Raw genomic sequence first — 12,378 nt, 5'->3', positions numbered from 1 at the left:
TGTCTTGAAGTATGTAGTTCTATTCTTTCCATCATGACTCAGTCGGTAAATAACCCATATGGTATTGCACAAACGTTCCTCAAAAAAAGGTGAAGCTTCTCTGAATAAGTGTCTTCCTAAAGCTCTAAAATTATGTTCCTCATTGTACAGCTGTTTGTGTTACCTTATTGTTTTGAAATATAGAACTTAGTCTAGAAATATTCCAGGTTGTCATATCAATGCTGCTTTAATTCCATTTCAATCATCTGATCACGTTGCAGTTCTTGACATTGTCTACTTGTCAAATGTTTTGGAAATGAAATTTGCTGGTCCGGAATATTTTCAACAAGGCAACCAAACATTTCTTTTGCCTATTGGAGTTTTAATCATTTAATTCCCAACCATGTTCACTGAATTGAATGAAGGAGGAAGATAATGGTTGAAAATAGTCCATTGTTATTCCAGTAATGGACTATTGTCTTTCATTAATACTTAACTGAGTATTGAAGAATGTCAAATTGTTCTTAAGACTTTGACATTCTTGAGTACTCAGTTAAGCTGCAGAATAGAACCCCAATATTGTGAAGAAACTGTAGACTTTCTGGCTTCACTATTTTATGTGTTACATTATTTATAAATCAGATGAAATTGCCCATTTGGCCCTTTAAGGCTGCTGTGCCATTCAGTAAGATCGTGGCTGATCTGATTGTGGAATTAACTTCACTTTCCTGCCTGCCGCACATAGCCATTGACTTAACACTCGTGTGAGGTACATGAAAAGGTGTATACTAAATACCTGTATTCATTTTAGCTGTATCTTTGATTGGATTTTAGTACATAGCTGAATTCTCTGAATTCTATAGAGCAGGAGTGGCAAAAATGCACAAGCTTTTGTGAGAATCTAACCTGGAGTACTCTAGAGACCATTTTAATTTGCATATCATTCAGATTAAATTGGTGCTGTTGGCTTATACATGTCATTAAAATGATATGTTTTATGTGATACTATTATGTGATAGTATTCAAATTATATATGTTATGTTTAAGGAGAATTGTTAAAAATTCAGCTTTATTCTACAGGTGGTCGGTATGTCTGGTAGAAATACAATTCCGATGCTGAGAAAGCAGGATAATTACTCATGAAGTCTTGCAAGTGGTTATGTTAAGTAGAGTTAATGGACTTTGTTTATTTACATTCCCCTTGGATTTGTGATTCGAGTCATTGACAGGGTCATGGGTTTACATGCAGTCCTAGGTCTGTAGCAAAGAAGCAGCTTTTGCAGTTTGAAATTGTAATTCTAGTTGGGAATTGTTTGAAGGCAGAGTTTATGCAAGCAGTTCAAAAATTAATTTTCTCCCTGCAAGCTTTGAGGCTGTATGTTTATGGTTATTAACTGTATTTAAAGTGGCATTTAAGTTTGTAGAAGAATGCTGTTTATTTGGATCTGAAAGAGTGATGAGTTGGAAATTAAAGTTCGTCAAATAGAATCATAGAGCCTCTATAGTGCCGGAGGCGGCCATTCAGTCTGCGCCAACAACAATCCCACTCAGGCCCTATTCCCATAATCCCACATATTTACCCTGCTAATTCTCCAACACTAAGCATGGCCAGTGCACCTAACCTGCACCTCTTTGGACTGTGGGAGGAAAGCGGAGCACCCGGAGGAAACCCATGCAGACATAGAGAGAATGTTACATAATGGTTCGATCTGATATGTCTTATTCTGCTCTAGTCCTCTGTAGCCTGTGATGTTGTTCCAATATTTCCTGTAGTCTGGTAGCTGCACTCAGCTATCCCAATATGACAGCGATTTCTCCTTCTCCCACAGTGACCTCTGGTATGATCCATATTTCATCTTATTTGCATGCAACCTTATTGTTAAGCTTGTATGTTCTTGACAGCAAAAAATAAAAACATCAGTCTGAGGAGTGGAAAAATGGATGATAAAATCGACTTGCATGTCCTTGCTGGAAGGGAAAGCTGTTATATAGCTAGCCAGCCAGGTCTGCGGAAGATGCTCTTTTGGAGAGGCAGTAGAAACTTGATGGATGAATACCCTTCTGCTGCACTGTAGGGGTTCTATCTTTGAGTTGTGTATATTTGTGAAGATAAATGTGAGCAAAGGAGCATGATATTATAGTCAAACTTTTCATGTTTAATAAATGTGTTTTGCTAGTTGAAAGTGAATTAGTAGTCCTGTGACTCTATCTTCTAAAGAAAGGTAAAAGTTACGGTCGTTTGAGCCACAGTTCCATACTGGGATCTTTCCATCCAGAAGTAACAGTCAACTGGGCTTGTAATACCTCCTCCACCATACAATACTCATTCACTAACTTGCTGATAAGTTATTTAAGTTTCCCAAAGCTCTTCAGTGTGTTAGTGTAGGCTTAGCAGAATATAGCAGCCAATATCATCAAAAAATGGGGATGTGGCTTCTGTTGATGTCGCCAAGGTTTCCTGCACTGATTGCATTTCACCAGATCCTCCATCGGTATGTTCGCTAGAACAGTCAAAAGAAGGTAATTGGGTACTTATTTGTTTGAACAGGGATGGAAATGGAGTTTCTGACCCAGATCGGAATATTTAGGCCATAAAGATTTTGGAAGAATTTTCATGAGCGACAAAGCATACAATGGCCCCTCATATCTGTTCTCACCCTGTCACTGGTTCAGTGTTGGACTTTGGAGAAGGTTGTAACCATAAAGAGAAGTATCTCTTATCCCTCTATGCATAGCTCAGTGAAATAACTGCAACCTGCAATATCACAGAATGTCAGAGCAAAGTGAGCATCTAATAATTCATTCCATAACAATCAGCTATTGTTACTGTATGTAAAGATAGTATATAGTAAATTCATCCCAGAGAATCAGTTGTAAACTTGTTTTTGCCTTCAGCTTATTTGTACCCTTGGCTGAGTATTTATTTCAATGACAACAAAATCTTCAAAATATACACCAACCAACTTGCATGTCCCTAAAAATAGTAGTGAAATATTTTTTCAGAAAGTTTGCCATGATTCAAATGTCAAATATTTCCAATGAACTCAGTCAGTTTTTCCCTGTTCCCGATGGCAGAGTTGACTCTCACTGACCTGAAATCATAGATGTATTTTCACTTGAATACAATCTAGAGCTCACTTTGGCAGTTTATTTGTGCTCAGTATCCTACGAACTTCAGTCCAACAAATGGTTTTGATGCTCACAATCTGAAAAAGAAATAATCTTCTACTGAACAGCTCTGTAACTCTTGAAGCAATCAACCAACAGATTGGAAAAGATAAAACCAATAAAATGTCAATGAATAAACCCCTGTAGCACTGCAGATGCATATGTACAATGTGATCTTTTCCTCTGACCCAGATACCTTAGAAGTCAATGAAGCATGTTACAGTAAATTAATTTTTATTTTCTATCAAATTATATCAGTGAAAAGGTGCACAGATTCTGTTCCATGGTAAGATATTTTTAAAATAGTGTATTAAATGAGTTAATACCCGGCAATATTATTTTTTTCTGTGAATATTTTTCAACATTTTCAAATTACTGGAGGCTGTAGTTCTGTCTTTAACTACAGGAGGAACTGACTCGTGACATTTGTTGAATTTTAATTCCTCAATTATAAGCATGGTCAAAACACAACATTTATCACTTAAGCTGTACAGAATTTGTGGGAATGCTTCCACACAGAAACTATCTGTAAAAAAGGCATTTATGTGGCATTTTTTCTCCAAATGCTGTATCCTAGTCTTGAATCAGAATGACTAAATGGAAATATGCTGCGATATGTCATTAAAAAGTAAGGGAAATGATGCACTGAAATACATTTAGCCGAGCTTTGCAGAATCAGAGAAACTTCATTGTAAGGAATGGCAAACACACTTCCTCAGCTTGGAGCAACATGAAGGATCTTGAAACCTTATTCCAATTCTAAATTCCTATGATCCAGATTTCCTCAAGTGGCTCATTATGGTACATTTGACCATTGGAAATTTAAAACTACCAGAGTCACTCGGCATTTCAGAGGCATAAGTCTCAGTTCAATGAGGACCTTATAAATGTATAGAAATTGAGGCTCTATGAAGCCAACAGTATTTCGGCATTGTAAGATTCTTGGATTTGCCACTAACCTTTGGTTGCAAATTGTTTCACTGAATTTCACCAAGCATTGACACACACGATGGCATAGAGAAATAGAATTCCTACATGTAGAAGGAGGCCATTCGGCCCATGAGTCTGCACTGACCACAATCCCACCCGGGCCCTATTCACATAACCCCACATATTTCTTAGTGCTCTAACACTAGGATCAATTTAGCAGAGCCCGTCAACCTAACCCGCATATCTTTGCTGTGGAAAGAAACTGGAGCACCCGGAGGAAACCCATGCGCACACAGGAAGAATGTGCAGATTCCACACAGACAGTGACCTGAGGCCGGAATTAAACCTGGGTCCCTAGTGCTATGAGGCAGCAGTGCTTGCCACTGTGCCGCCTGAATAAATAACATTGCTTGTTTTCCCTCTTGAGAGAGAATACAATCTTTGATGATTCTTTTGTTCTCACGTCTAAATTGTGAAGGAAAGAAAGAAGTTTATAGGCATCCAGTTACAAGCAGCCATCTCAAAAGGAGTTTAGTTTCATTTCCTTAACTGACCTATTGATCATTTTCTTAACTGCTGTAATCTTGGCTATCCTGCTTTTGTGTGAGAAGTTTGATCCCATATTCAGAATTCTTTATGAATAAATACCTCCTTGTTCACAAAACCTTTTCTTACTAAATATCATCCATATCCTGAAGAGTTCTGGGCAAAAGCAATTTAATTGTTTTATTATTTCTAGCTGCTTACAACTTGAGGAAGTAAAACATTAGTGATATGAGATTATCCAAATCCTAATCCTACAGAGCAACAGTCAGAGTTTTTATAAGCGCTTGGGGGTGTTAGAGCTGAAAGCTAAAAGAAACCCATGGTTGCAGTGAATTTGCATTCAGCATGTTCAAGCAAACAGAATGCTAAACTATGTAGCCAATATAAGGCAGCAGAAATAATAGACCACACCTGACTGCAAAACAAAGAAGAAATCTAAGAACTTGAGACAGTTCAACGATGAGTCATGAGCCCAGTCTCTCTCATTTGTGGACTGTTTTCTGAGGAAAATGGGAGAAACCTGTGTTTATCAAGCTTTAGATGAGGCAACTATTGTACACTGAGCGTGCAACCATAACAAAACTCAAGAAACTTGGCACCATTCAGGACAGAGCGGTTTATTTGATTGGTGACTTGACACTAAATTCAATATTCTATCCACTCAGCACCATGAGTGTATTATCTATAGTATGTCTACTGAATGCACAGTAGTAATTACCCAAAGGTATTTCATCAGCTCTTTTCTTGCCATAAATCTCTAACAGCAAGAAGGAAAGATTACGTAATTGTCATGGGAGGGGCCATTAGCTCCAATTTCCCCTCCGTCACACACCATCCTAACATATACAGTCATCATCCTTGGGTCAGCTATTGTGGGACACCATTGCCACATTATATTGCAACGGTTCATGTAGAAAACCCACTATCACTTTTCAAAGCAACCTTGGATGCACAATAAATGTGACATTGCCAACATAGGCCAGATTTTGAAAACATTTTGGCAATACTGTGCTTTTAATATTGCAGTGCTGCAGCATGGGAAAAACAAAATGGCATGAACTTCAAAAAGTTAACAGATGGTCGAATGATGTAGTTGTGAGGTGTGACAGGAGTTTTTTTATTATTCTTGATTAATCTGACTAGACTTTTAGGCCAGATATGCAGTATGGTTCTCTTTGGTACTACAGTTATAGTTTGGATAGAAGTCTTTTGAGTGCAGAGGAACCGGTTCAGCTGCACCAGATGGGAATGAAACAGCAGACTCCTTATGTTTTCCTTGGTAAAGCGCATCTACGTTTCTCTGAAGATAGGTACAATCTTTGTTTTCATTCCAATTCAATCCAATCAAGTCTAATTCAAAGTCTCAATAGCTGACAAGACAGGGCTCTCACCTCCTGTCTTGGGCTTGATCTACATGATCTAAGCTGATTGGAGTAGGTCTAGCTCCTCCTCCAAATCTTGATCTCAATTGCATCTTAGCCAGAAGGCTAAGATGCTGCTTTTAAAAATTGTTTGAAGGAAGCTGAAATGTAACCTAATGACTTCAACCAAGCACAGCATGTCGATACTACACTTGATCTGAGCCAAAAGGCCGAGAAGTATAATCTTAAATAGGATGATTTTGTTTTTTTTCCAAAAGGTTGCCTGCAAATTATCTCCCAACAGCTTTTTCTCTCTCCACCAGAAGACATCTGGTGCTGAATTCCATCAAATATCTAATATTTCATCCAATACTTGAAAATAGTCATTGGTCAACTGTACAACATTTGACTACTGGATGAATGACAGATAGGACCAAATCAGTTCTCAATCTGTATGTTTATATTTATACTTTCAACTGCAATGACTCGATAGAAATGAAAGAGACGCTTTTGAGATGAGAGAAAGCCTCGGATTCTCAGAGGCTTTTTCACAGGGCTGAAATGGCTGCCACAAGAGGATACAGGTTTAGGGTGCTGGGGAGTAGGTACAGAGGAGATGTCAGGGGTAAGTTTTTCACTGAGGGTGGTCGGTGCGTGGAATTGGCTGCCGGCATTGGTGGTGGAGGCGGATTCAATAGGCTCTTTTAAGAGACTTTTGGATGAGTACATGGGACTTAGTAAGATAGAGGGTTATAGGTAAGCCTAGTAGGTAGAGATATGTTCAGCGCAACTTGTGGGCCAAAGGGCCTGTTTGTGCCTTTGTTTCTGTGTTCTATATTCTATGTTCTAGAGGCAGCCAGGTCCACGTTTTCCCTGCTCACTAACCTGATACACTGAGGTTAATTGTCATGTTAGCTAAGTCCAGACCAACAAGTTGGAAAGTTGGCACTCTAAGTTTCTGGTCAACATGATGCATATGCTCCATGTATAAACTCTATAAGCCACTGGGTAAGTCCCACACACATTTGTTCTGTTTTATAATGGATTGAAAGATTACCTGTTACTGAAAATGTATACCTAATTCACTAACGTAGCTGCTCTAGATTGGGTGATCTTTGTCAGATTGTCCATTGCAAGGCTGATATAGCTGCTCCAGAGAACTCCCACTATAACTTCAATGGGGCCCAATTGGATATCAAAACTCATGTCCAGCTCCAAAGTGGTCCTATAATTTCCAGATAACCCTGCACTGTGGCACCACTACCTAACCTCGCTTACAGGCTACCAGAGACAGTGCCACATAACTTATATTTCAGGATTTTCAAAGTAGCTACTGCCATTGTGTGTCTCGTCAAGGAGAATTTTGGATATTCACAGAAGTATAGAAAAGGCTGATCAGCCAAGATTCTCGCACCACACTAAACCGTTCTCCCCCCATGTTGAGCTATATCAGATATGTGCTCTGACCTCATCTTTACAGGAGTCCGTCAGAGATTCTTTGACCTCAAAAATACAGAAACAAACTATGCAACACCGATGGTTCAAAGGAGACTTTCCTCATCAGCTGTGAGGACTTGTTGGGCCATACCTGTAACCTCTACATGAAACCACTCACCCACCACCTCACAGTGGCGCCGCTCATATTAAGGATACCACCATTATAAATGCAAGGATTATAAGGAAAAAAAAGTAAATATCGCACAGGCCTGGTGTCATATAACCCACACGGCACGCTCCCCAACACTCTGTCAAGCTGTTTAAGGATATTAAACCACTAGGATTCAATTTGGACACAGGACTGGAAGCCATGCAGCTAGTTCTCTGAACCACCTTACGATCCTGACATAACAGGATCAAACCTGTGGCTTAAACTTGGAATAATTAAAGGAACACACTGAGGGATGAATTCCATTATAAACAAATGGACGTCCCTAGTTTTCAAATAATAACAGATGAAATTTGTGTCGGTGCTTGTATACTTGATAACCCCTGTCAGCTAGAAAAATACCTACACAAAGTCATAAAAAGGCATGTAACGACAAGAAGTAAAATTCAAGATTAGTGATGAACTGCAGATTACAAGAAACATAGAAAATATGTGCAGGAGTAGGCTATTTGGCTCTTCAAGCCTGCACCACCATTCAATATGATTATGGCTGACATTGCAGTTTGAGTATCCCACTCCTGTTTTCTTTCCATAACTCCTTGATCCCTTCAGCCACAAGGGCCATGCCCAGCTCCCACTTGAATATATCTAATGAGCTGGCCCCAACAGCTTTTGTGGTCGAGAAAAGAGGTTCGCAATTTTGAGTGAAGAACATCTTTCTCGTCTCAGTCTTGAATGGCTTACCCCTTATCCTTAAACTGTGACACCTAGTACTGCAGTTCCCAACACAAGGAACATTCTTCCAGCCTCTAGCCTGTCCAGTCCCGTCAGGATTTTATGTATTTCAATGAGGTCCCGTCTCATTCTTCTAAATTCCAGTGAGTATAAGCCCAATTTCTCTCCAAGTGTCAGTCCTTCCATTCCAGGAATCAATCTGGTGAGCATTACGACTCCAAATTATTGCCATCCATGGAGTTTAGAAAGGCCAAAACCTTAGTGGGGTTGTCAAACAGCCATAAGAGTCTGTCAGACGTCACTCTCATGATAGCAGGATAAAGCAGGGCAAACTGCATTTACATAGCTTTCAGGTGCTTTACAGCTTCAGTAAAACCTCTGACTGAAACTATGAAAATGCATGATTATTAACGGAGTCTAGTCTCAAACAGAAGAAAAAACATTCCCCTTCATGATTAATAAGCCTAGCTTTCGTATCGAGATTAAGAAAACATGGCTCAAATTGAGCTAGGAGTTCTCCTTCAGCACCTTTTGAAAAGTCAGTCACACGGGACATTCATAGAACATAGAACATTACAGCGCAGCACAGGCCCTTCGGCCCTCGATGTTGTGCTGACCAGTGGAACCAATCTAATGACCCTCTAACCTAAACTATTCCAATGTTATCCATATGCCTATCCACTGACCATTTGAACGCCCTTAAAGTTGGCAAGTCCACAAATGCTGCAGGCAGAGCATTCCACGACCTTACTACCCTCTGAGTAAAGAACCTACCTCTGACTTCCGTCCTACAATTACCACCCCTTAATTTAAAGCTATGTCCCCTCGTGTTAGCCATCACCATCCGAGGTAAAAAGCTCTCACTGTCCACCCTATCCAATCCTCTGATCATCTTGTATGCCTCAATCAGGTCACCTCGTAACCTTCTTCTCTCCAATGAAAATAACCTCAAGTCCCTCAGCCTTTCCTCATAAGACCTTCCCACCATACCAGGCAACATCCTGGTAAACCTCCTCTGCACCCTTTCCAATGCCTCCACATCTTTCTTATAATGCGGCGACCAGAACTGTATGCAATACTCCAAGTGCGGCCGCACCAGAGTTATGTACAGTTGTAACATGACCTCACGGCCCTGAAATTCAATCCCTCTACCAATAAAAGCTAACACACTGTACGCCTTCTTAACAACCTTATCAACCTGGGTGCCAACTTTCAGGGAGCTATGCACATCTACCCCGAGATCTCTCTGCTCGTCAACATTACTAAGAGGCCTTCCATTAGCCCTATATTCTGTACTCCTGTTATTCTTACCAAAGTGAATCACCTCACACTTTTCTGTATTAAACTCCATCCGCCACCTCTCGGCCCAGCTCTGCAGCTTATCTATGTCCTTCTGCAAACTGTAACATCCATCCTCACTGTCTACAACTCCTCCAACTTTGGTGTCGTCAGCAAATTTACTAATCCATCCTTCTACACCGTCATCTAGGTCATTTATAAAAATGACAAGTAGCAGTGGCCCCAAAACAGATCCTTGAGGTACACCACTTGTAACTGAACTCCAGGTTGAATATTTGCCATCAACCATCACCCTCTGTCTTCTATCAGCTAGCCAATTCCTGATCCAAACTGCTAAATCACCCTCAATCCCATGCATCTGCATTTTCTGCAATAGCCTACCATGGGGAATCTTATCAAACGCTTTGCTAAAATCCATATACACCACGTTAACTGCCTTACCCTTATCCACCTCTTTGGTCACCTTTTCAAAAAACTCGATAAGGTTTGTGAGGCATGACCTACCCTTCACAAAACCATGTTGACTATCCTTAATCAATTTATTTCCCTCTAGATGATTATAAATCCTATCCCTTATAATTCTTTCCAAAACTTTACCCACAACAGAAGTAAGGCTCACTGGTCTATAATTCCCAGGATGGTCTCTACTCCCCTTCTTGAACAAGGGGACAACATTTGCTATCCTCCAGTCTTCCAGCACTATACCTGAAGCCAATGACGACATGAAGATCAAAGCCAAAGGCCCTGCAATCTCCTCCCTAGCCTCCCAGAGAATCCTAGGGTAAATCCCATCCGGCCCAGGGGACTTATCTATTTTCACACTCTTAAGAATTGCCAACACCTCCTCCTTATGTACCTCAATCCCGTCTAGTCTACTACCTGGTATCGCAGTATTCTCCTCGACTACACTGACTTTTTCCTGCGTGAATACTGACGAAAAATACTCACTCAGTGCCTCTCCTATCTCTTCAGGCTCCATGCACAACTTCCCACTGCTGTCTCTGACTGGCCCTAATCTTGCCCTAACCAACCTCTTATTCTTGACATACCTGTAGAAAGCTTTAGGATTTTCCTTGATCCTATCCGCCAAAGTCTTCTCATGTCCTCTTCTAGCTCTTCTTAACTCTCACTTTAGCTCCTTCCTGGCTAATTTATAACTCTCCAGTGCCCTAACTGAGCCTTCATGTCACATCTTTACATAAGCCTCCTTCTTCCTCTTCACCAGAGATTCAACTTCCTTAGTACACCACGGTTCTCTCGCTCGACCACTTCCTCCCTGCCTGACAGATACATATTTATCAAGGACTCGCAGTAGCTGCTCCTTGAATAAGCTCCACATTTCAGATGTTCCCAGCCCCTGCAATTTCCTACTCTGCCCTATGTATCCTAAATCTCGCCTAATAGCTTCATAATTACCTTTCCCCCAGCTATAACTTCTGCCCTTCGGTATATGCCTATCCCTTTCCGTCACTAAGGTAAACGTAACCGAATTGTGGTCACTATCACCAAAGTGCCCACCTACCTTCAAGTCTAACACCTGGTCTGGTTCATTACCCAGTACCAAACCCAATGTAGCCTCACCTCTTGTTGGCCTATCTACATACTGTGTCATGAAACCTTCCTGCACACATTGGACAAAAACTGACCCCTCTAACGTGCTTGAACTATAGCTTTTCCAATCGATATTTGTAAAGTTAAAGTCCCCCATAACAACTACCCTGTTACTTTCGCACCTATCCAGGATCATCTTTACAATCCTTTCCTCTACATCTCTGGAACTTTTTGGAGGCCTATAAAAAACTCCCAACAGTGTGATCTCTCCTTTCCTGTTTCTAATCTCAGCCCATACTACCTCAATAGATAGGTCCACATCAAAGTCCTTTCTGCCACTGTAATACTGTCCTTGACGAACAATGCCACGCCTTCCCCTCTTCTACCACCTTCTCTGCTCTGACTGAAACATCTGAACCCCGGAACCTGCAACAACCATTCCTGTCCCTGCTCTATACATGTCTCTGTAATGGCCACAATTCCTCCTCTAGCCTGGCTCCCCAGAGCAGTCAAGATACCTGACATACCGTTTAGTTGATTTTCCAAGGACTGAAAGTGGGCTTCAACTGAGGAAGCTGCATTTTCGACAATAGGGATTCTTTCCTCTTTCACCAAGCTTCTTGCATTGAAGTTCTGTGCCAAAAAGCTAAGTTTTTCTTCTACAACCTTTATCAGTCATCATCTACACCCCCTTCAACATCGCCAGATCAAGAATCCACTCACTGACCAAATCGCCATATTGAGGGCTCATCTCCAGCTGCTTCTTTCCATTGAGGATTCTCATCAATTTACTTGGCACTTGGTCCCAAATGTTATCCAGAAATCTTCCAGGGAGTTGTACAGAGTTTTCACTTGAAGGTTAGGTATTTGTGGGCTATTCATCAGGATAAGTGAAAGGATGAAAAGATGAGTAGTGCCAGAGCTCACAGAAACACAGCCATTTCTGCGGTCACATCATGTGACTGGATCCATTTTCATTTTTGAGTGGGGATTGGGTGGAATTGTTTTTGGGCAGAGTATTACATGAACACAGCTGGATTTCACTGAGGAAAAGTCCCACACTAAGGAGCTGCTGACCACTGGAATTGGCCAACAGCTCCTTCAACATCAAGAGAACATTAGTCAGTGCTACCAGGATTGCAAGCAGGTCCAGAAAGCGAGGAGAGGTGATGATGTAGTGGTATTATCACTCGACTATTAATC

The 12,378-nt window shown here is 40.8% G+C and overlaps 1 protein-coding gene and 1 pseudogene across 1 annotated transcript in view; one reads left to right on the top strand and one right to left on the bottom strand.

The window, feature by feature from the left end:
• sdk1a (sidekick cell adhesion molecule 1a) overlaps window positions 1-12,378 on the top strand; it is an 815,932-nt gene that overhangs the window by 137,940 nt on the left and 665,614 nt on the right. The window lies entirely within an intron of this gene.
• Window positions 6,046-6,226, bottom strand: LOC145355205 (U2 spliceosomal RNA; annotated as a pseudogene).

The sequence above is a fragment of the Carcharhinus amblyrhynchos genome, chromosome 18 (assembly GCF_965287045.1).
Source record: "Carcharhinus amblyrhynchos chromosome 18, sCarAmb.v2.hapA, whole genome shotgun sequence".
NCBI lineage: Eukaryota > Metazoa > Chordata > Chondrichthyes > Carcharhiniformes > Carcharhinidae > Carcharhinus > Carcharhinus amblyrhynchos.
The sequence above is the reverse complement of the archived record's forward strand: the minus strand, read 5'-3'. Positions and strand labels throughout refer to the sequence as shown.